The sequence below is a fragment of the Triticum aestivum genome, chromosome 3D, assembly GCF_018294505.1.
Source record: "Triticum aestivum cultivar Chinese Spring chromosome 3D, IWGSC CS RefSeq v2.1, whole genome shotgun sequence".
Taxonomy (NCBI): domain Eukaryota; kingdom Viridiplantae; phylum Streptophyta; class Magnoliopsida; order Poales; family Poaceae; genus Triticum; species Triticum aestivum.
In genome coordinates this window covers 6,033,329-6,041,047 of record NC_057802.1, presented here as the reverse complement: position 1 = coordinate 6,041,047, position 7,719 = coordinate 6,033,329, and the positions used below count along the sequence as shown (strand labels likewise).

Genomic DNA, 7,719 nt, shown 5'->3' with positions numbered 1-7,719 from the left:
AATTTCTCCTTAAATTTTCACACATAATTCCTACCATGCACGAAACAGAGGATTGGGAATAAAATGGCTCATCCCATGTCTAATCTCAACACAACTCCCTAATCTAAACTCCCATTCCCCTTAACAAATATTGCCAAACACGCTGCAGGAATCTGAATGTATTGGACTGACAATCTGGACGCCGGCCGCCGCGCCCCTAAATAAGGGCCCCTCGCTGTTGTCGAACCCAGGGTCCTGGGAGAAGAACGGAGGAGGCGGAGACTATGACCCAGCAGCCGCGGGACGCATTTGTTGCCACCGCACTGCACGTCGTTGTGTAGAGGGTTGTGGTCGCCCGACGGAGGCGGGAGGCCCGGGAGCTCGACCTCATCGTCAGAGCCAGTGTTGCCGGCCAGCGAGGCCATGAGGGGGGGTGTGAATGGCTGCAGTCACGAATGGATCATGGATCTTGGCGCCACTGGGGAAGAAGCACCGCTTACAGGGGAACATCGCGTCACCTGTGCCTCGCCTCGCCGGTTCCTTCCTTCCTCATGAAGCCAAACTAGCTTTGCGCTCAGACGAGTCGTCCTTTTATCGTCTCCACTGTAGGGTGTAGGCACATGTCCACAGATCAAAATTTCTTCTCAAGGAACCGGCAGGAACTCTGCATTTTCATATAGAGCCTCTTTTTGGCTCAAAAGATTTTTTTTTCTTTTCGTGAGGATTTGAACCCTTGCTCTTTGTTTGGATGTCCGCATTATAGAGCTCCATAATTGAATTGCACTGGGATTCAAAGTCAATGAGAAACTGGAATGACATGAATACGAATTCGCATGTTTGGTTGTGAACTGAATTGGGCCTTAAAATGCCTCTGATGTTTCAAACCTAATCTTTTTTGGATGACAAAATTTGGAATTGCATAGCTACATTGCCATGAAGATTATACTACCTTGTTCTACATGACTCAAAAATTGCAATCTGCTCGCATGTAACTATAATTGAATTAATATATAGCGGTATAGGATAATAATTATTCTAGAAATGAATCGCAACAACACAAATGGTCACACAATAATAACAATATTCTCTTCCGATAACATAACACAAATTCTAAACAATTATAAAAAGTGAAAATTTGCCTAGATCTCATGCGTTGTGTTCGATTCCATTGGGGTTTTCTCGTCTACAGCGAGAGGGGAGAGCAACGACTACCGAACGGTGGCACTAGCTGTCTCTGGTACCGACGCTTCGAGCTGTGAAGTTGCAATGACAAACCCTTAAATGATTATCCCGTTGCTCGACTCGAGTGAAGCTGCTTAGTCTCGCGAAGGATGAACTAAGGAAGAAAGCTGAACATATACAATGAATAGCAACCTGAACGAAAAGAAACACAGGTTTGGAACAATTGGGGAAGCTGGACAAAATGTACAGAAACATAACGTAGAGGAATGGTTGCACAAAGTATTACTAGAAGTCTATCAGTATATTGTGTCGTATTCACGGGATTTCTATTTTTCATCCGTATCAGTGGAAACAAGTTTCTGGATGACGATACACATTGACGCCCCCCCCCCCCCCCCCCCCCCCCCCCAGGTTATCCTTAGCAAGGTCGACCAATTCCTAGAGATAAGCGGATTTACCCTTGTATTGGGCAGCTACATGTATAATTGTCAGCTCTATTTCGGAGGTGGAAGTTGACACGAAATTAGTCAATTGAAAAAGCTAACAAGTCCATGGTTGTGATCTGTATATGAAATAAGATTCGTTTTGACCTTCCACGAGGTGGTAAACAATGCCATGTGTAGTCAAAATTACCCGACAAATGATCGAGGATGTACGACGGGAGGTCACGTTTACCAGCCTCAAAGATTGTTACAAAATCCTGTCCATGTTAACACACACTACCCTGTGTTTTCTTGCGTTCATCCTATCGGTGGACTGAAGCGGATGATAGGCCATGGCATGCTATGGAGAAGATAAATTTTGTATAACATAAACCACACCAATGGACTAAATCTTGGTCACATTTATATCTCAAGAAAACATGCACCCTATAAACTAGGGCAGATCATAAGATCCATGTCTCTTAATAGCACCACAAAAAGATGAAACTACGTTTTTGTAAGCAGCTAGACATCACAATATAATTAGAATGAGCAAACGTAACCCAAATCCTGATCAATCAAGCAACATATTTGGGGTGCTAGCTAGCTGCAACATATTTAAATTGCTGCGTACACCCATTGGCATTGCAACCAAGACCCATCATTCCTTACCAGCAATGTACTAGTCCTCTCCTCACGTCAAAAAAAAAAAACGTACTAGTCCAGTTCAAACTGAGCTTAAGAAGACAGCATAGGACCACCTGTATGTTACGATCAGGATCACATCCTGTCAATGCGGACGTCGAGAGATACCTCCTTGGACGCCCCAGAACCAGCCAGATATGTAGGCGGCACCCCCAAGAAAGACGGCAGCTCTGTTGGGGTCTAACCCTAGCTAGCTCGAACTAGTTTTCAGAGATGGAGGTAGACGAAGCAAGAAACGGAGATAGATTGTTTTTCTGGCAACAAACCACGGCACCGAACGCCCTTTTTTTCTGTTATATATATAGCTGGCCAAACCAGATCGTATCTGGACTCCTAACCATCTAGGCATAACAACCTGGACTAACAAACCAAATCACGGCCGGCTTTGTAGCACACGGGACGCAGCGCCCAAGCTTCCTTTCGTACGCACGCACGTACGAGCACCCAGGCACTCTGCTCGCCTACGCCGTCCTCTACTACGCGTTCTGACGCGTCCAGCCGCGACTGCTGCTAACTGACTACGACTCAATCATGAGCACAGACTCGACACGCACCCAACGCACGCACACACGCACGCTCGCCACGGCTTCAGGCATGACCAGCACGCACGCACACACTGGTCACCACCACCGCCGTGTCTTATTCCTAACAAGCTCCACCACGGCGACCTCGCCGGGCCTAGTGCTGCTCGTCACTGGCTTCATGTCCAACAGAATGCTGCCTTCTATGCTGCTCGGTGGTGGCGGACCATTTGCCCGAAGCTCGACCGCATACTGCGGCCATGATGACGCTCCAGCTCTGATGCACACCACAGACACGACGGTGGCCATGCAGAGCGCGCCCATGACCAGGAGGAACACGCTGCCGTCCCCTTGCCCATGGAGCAGGCACCGCGGCTGCCGCTCCGACAGCCGGAGCTGGTGAACATTGCCATAATGGACCTTGTGCACTGGCATTTCATGCAGGGTACCCATGTGGCTCAGGAGTGCCAGCGGTGCACCGAAGAAGCCACAGCCAGGCTCCATGCAGAACCAGGGCGCGTGCTGGCATTTGCTCTGGTGGTCGTCGAGCTCGTTGTAGGGGACGTCGCTCCCGCAGCCATCGTGGCCGCACATCACCGTCAAGGACGAGACGACAGCGTCTATCGTGGGGCAGCGGCTAAAGCCACCGCCGTGCTCGCATGCCTGGCACTGTTCGCCGGGGAGCTCGGCGAGGCATCTGCCGCATGCTAAATGCCCGGCATTGCACTGCACAAAAAATTGTATCGGTTACTGACAGTGACATACCTCAGGGTGAATGGAACAAGAGATTGATGTATAGAATGAAAAATAACCTGGAAGACAGGGACCTTGATGGGGCGGGAGCAGACGCGGCAATTAAGGAAACTCATGTCCATCTTTATGGTAACTTCTCCGGCTGGCTTCACTTGGCCACTGCTGGGCAGCTCCACCCTCGCTTTCTTGGCGCTCCGATTGTCCTTCTCCATCGTTGACGGCGAGCCCCTGTTCCTTCCCACATCCACTTCTGGAGGAGCCTGCACCCCGTCTGTAATCTGGCAAGAAATCATGGAGGGGAGCACAACTACATTATGAACTGGAACCCACAACGACGTAGAGATATTCTTTCTGTGTAAGTCAAATAATACAGTCAGGGTAGTGGAGTGAAGAGCGTTGACAAACTTGTACAGAATACGGTTCAGAAGAAGGACCAGCAGACTGCAATTGCTCGCCACTTGTTGGAAAAATTATGCGTTCTTCTGTCAAGGAGTCTGGTGCTGCAACTGTAAAAGTAACATTAGTACACGCTAGAATTTTTCCTGAGATATATAAAACCAATGTTAAAATAAAAGATTTGTTTCGAATTCATCACGAGAGTGGAAATGCCAGTGCACAAGGTCCACGTTGGTTACATGCATCTCAACAGGGACATGTCATGTTAATAAGTTTATTAAAGAGTGGAAATGTTTACAAAAAATCTGTTATAAGTTATAACCTGGCTATAGAAAATGCTTATGTACCTGATGATCGAGCTGATGTATTATGTAATACTACAGGTTCAACAATGACCGAGCTTGCCATGTTATTTTTTTCGAAAAGGGGGTTTGCCCCGGCCTTTGCATCAGATAGATGCATACGGCCAAAGATTGCCATGTTATGGGTTGTTCTAGCATTGCCAATCTCTGCTGAAACTGGATGCTTGTTATTCTCATCGGTGTCGGTGATAGCAAACTGATCGGCCAGAGCATCAGTATTTGTCTCAGAATCAGCACATTTTCCCCCTTCAGCAATGTTACCATGTCCCATGTTGTTAAGCACAGGAGCATAGACAGTCTTTTAGACGATGTACCTAGTTGTATCAGAGTGCGCTTAAAGTTATCATCTGTTGCAAAAATAATATGCAACTTCGGAAAAAGGAAAGTAAGTACTTTGAAAGAGGTCGCCTGGATATCATTTCATCTACTCCTTCGGTCCCCATTTACATGGTATAAACGTATTTCATGGGCCAACTTTGACAAACGAAATGTGTGTCACGTGTCATAAAAATTATAACATCAATTCATATTGAAATGTAGATTCCATTGGTATACTTTTTATGAAAACTATTATATATTGCTGGTGAAGGTTATGGTCTAAGTTTAATCATGGAAACTGAGGCTGAAATTTAGGGACAGAGGGAGAGTAATAAACCTGGCCAGTCATTACATTTGGTAGAAAAAATGCTACTCATTGGATGAATGTTTGTTACAAGAATAAAAATATGTTTATAGAGCACGACATTATTTTAAAACATGACACGAGACTGGAAATAGTGTATTTCAAATAAATAGAGTATCACAATTTGCTTTCAAAGTTCAGGGCACAAGTCGCAATTACCTGCAAGCTACCAAAGGGATGTGAAGCTACCCATTTGTTATGTTTCGTAGTGACAACGCTCAAGCGTGGAAATCCATTTGGTACTTCGAAAGAAGCATGTTTCACAAGATCGATAAAAATGACCTGCATTTCAATGAAAATTATGGAAATAAATTTTGTAAATAAAGAAGTGACATTAGCACATTCAAGCGATTTGTTATCCCGTAATAATGAATAATTCTGTTAGTGTGGTGAAAATGTTTCTTACGCTCAGTATGTGCACGCAACCCTTTACATGGACAAACAATGCGTCAGACTCTTTGTATTCCCTGATTCCTTTGATTAGGCAGTCAGCAACCAAATTGCACCAATCCATCTGTTTGAGGTTATCAACCTGTCGAGCAGCTCCCAGAAAGGACCTGTTGACAGCCACGGATGTATTTGGTGCTAGATAAATCGCAAGTATCGCAATCATGAAGACTATACAGAATGGTTCCCCCCAGTCATGGCACACATTTCTGTTGCCACCATCTTCGCATTCTTTGCTCTATTATTGTGAGAATACTGATTGTAAAGAGCGTCATCGACATCGAGATCCTCTACAACTTTTATCGGGCCTGAAGGGATTCCAAGGACAAACTTCACAAGTGGCCTCACTGGAATTGATATGCCTCCTTCAAATTCAAGAGCTTCAGTGTCACAATTGAACTTATCAACCAACCATAGGGTAAGGCCCTTATGTATCTCAAAATCTGCCATGGACAAGAGGCTCTCAAACCCAATTTTTCTGACGAAACCTCTTTGCTTGTCACTTAGAAGCTTCATAAATGGCGGAAGGATAGAACCGTAACAGAGCATATAAGAAAACCACCTCCCCGCCCCCCCCCCCCCCCCTCGCGTCGCCCCTGCTAGGGCGACTCGGGGGCCCCAAACCCTAGCTCCGCCGCCTCCCCTTTCTGCTCCCCTCCTCCTCGCCGCCGCCTGAGGCCGCCGCCGGGCAAGCCCAGGGCGTCGCCGAGGAAGGTGGCGGCGGGGCCCTGGCGTCCCTGCCCTGCTGTGGGGGGCCGTGTTCCCTAGGGCGGCGGCCCTAGTCGGAGAGGCGTCACCGGCCCGGCGGCAGGCGGTGGCGCGGGCGTGGGCCGCCGATCCTGGCCGTGTGGATGGCAGGTGCCCCGGTGGACGGGAGTCCTGGCAGCGGCTGCTGTGGCTCGCGGGGGCGCCAGATCTGGGTCGCCCCTGCCCCCCTGTTTCGAGTGCTCCGCCCCGGCCAGATCTGTCCGGCCTCTTTGTGGGTCGCCGGATCCTGCGTCGTTGGGGTGGTGGTGGCGGGGATTCGAAGACCGGGAGAAATTCCAGGCCGGCCTCGTCGGTCTTGGCGGCGGCGACGCTCGTGGCGCCGTTCCCCTCCCTGGAGGCGTCGTTCAGGTCAGATCCGACGCCCCCCATCCCCCTCTAGGCTCCCGGGTGAAAACCTCAACTCTGTTGGGCGGCGGCGGCGCCCCCGGCGTCGCGTCCTTCCTGAAGGCGCCGTTTTTGGGAGCTAGGTGGGCAGTGGGCTTCTCGGCGATGTGGTGGGTGTGCAGCGGCGGCAGTAGCTGGTCTTCTTCGTTCGGCGGCGAGTTCTTCAGTGGCTCATCGCCTACAGGGACACTACGCTACTGCTCCTCCGTCCGTTCCGTTCCGGCAGCTCTTTCTCATAAGTGTCCAGTCCGTGGGTGTTGGGAGGTGCTCTGCTCCTTGAGATCATTCGGTGGCTAGTCGGGTGAGCTAGGTTCCTTTCCAGATGCAGCCTGCCGGTGTCTTTCCTCCCAGGTTCTAGGGTGAACTGCTACACTGTCAACGGGTCGGCGCCTTCGAGCCAGCGAGGAGACAGGGGTCTTCTTTGACAAGTGGAGCTGGGAGGACATGGTAATCCGGGGCTGCTGGCGATTTGGTGACGGCGTGCCCTTCCTCGCCGTCCGAACTGCTGCTCCTGTGCTGACTTTCTCCTTCTCCCTGGTGATTTGTATGCGAATGAGGACCTACACATCCCCGTGCTGCGTTCTCCTTTCAATCATTTAGCTGGGGTGTGTGAGGCTTGTGTGCTGCTGTCCAGCGCCTCTGTATCTTGTCGTTTTTTCGCTTTCTTGTGTTGGTTTCGAGTCTGTAATCCTGGCCGGTTGATGGCTTTGTTAATTCAAAGCCGGGCTCTTCTGGAGCCTTCGTTCTAAAAAAAATAAATGCGGAAGGAAGTGCGGCGAACATCTATACTATATGTTTTCGCCCTACAAGGTACGCGGCTGATTAACTGAACTGGTTTAGGCATAACGTGAACTGAATAAACTATGGCCTAATAAGAAATAAAAGTAAAAATCGCAGCCAAATATTTTTCCTCACAAAAAAAATATGGCGATGAGGATGGGATTCCAGCAATGTATGTACCTTCCTGGACATCCTGGCAGATCCACTTTGTGGATTATCACCATCCATGGCACTCCCCCGCTTTCGGTTCATACTGGGATTAGTAGAACTAGCAAGCCTGGAACGCATGGCAGTGAAACTGTTAATCTTGGGAAGATAGTAAAAATTAAACAAAGATT

At 48.8% G+C, this 7,719-nt stretch overlaps 1 pseudogene; it reads right to left on the bottom strand.

The window, feature by feature from the left end:
- Positions 1-1,573: 1,573 nt before the first annotated feature.
- Positions 1,574-7,669, bottom strand: LOC123076011 (uncharacterized; annotated as a pseudogene).
- Positions 7,670-7,719: the final 50 nt, after the last annotated feature.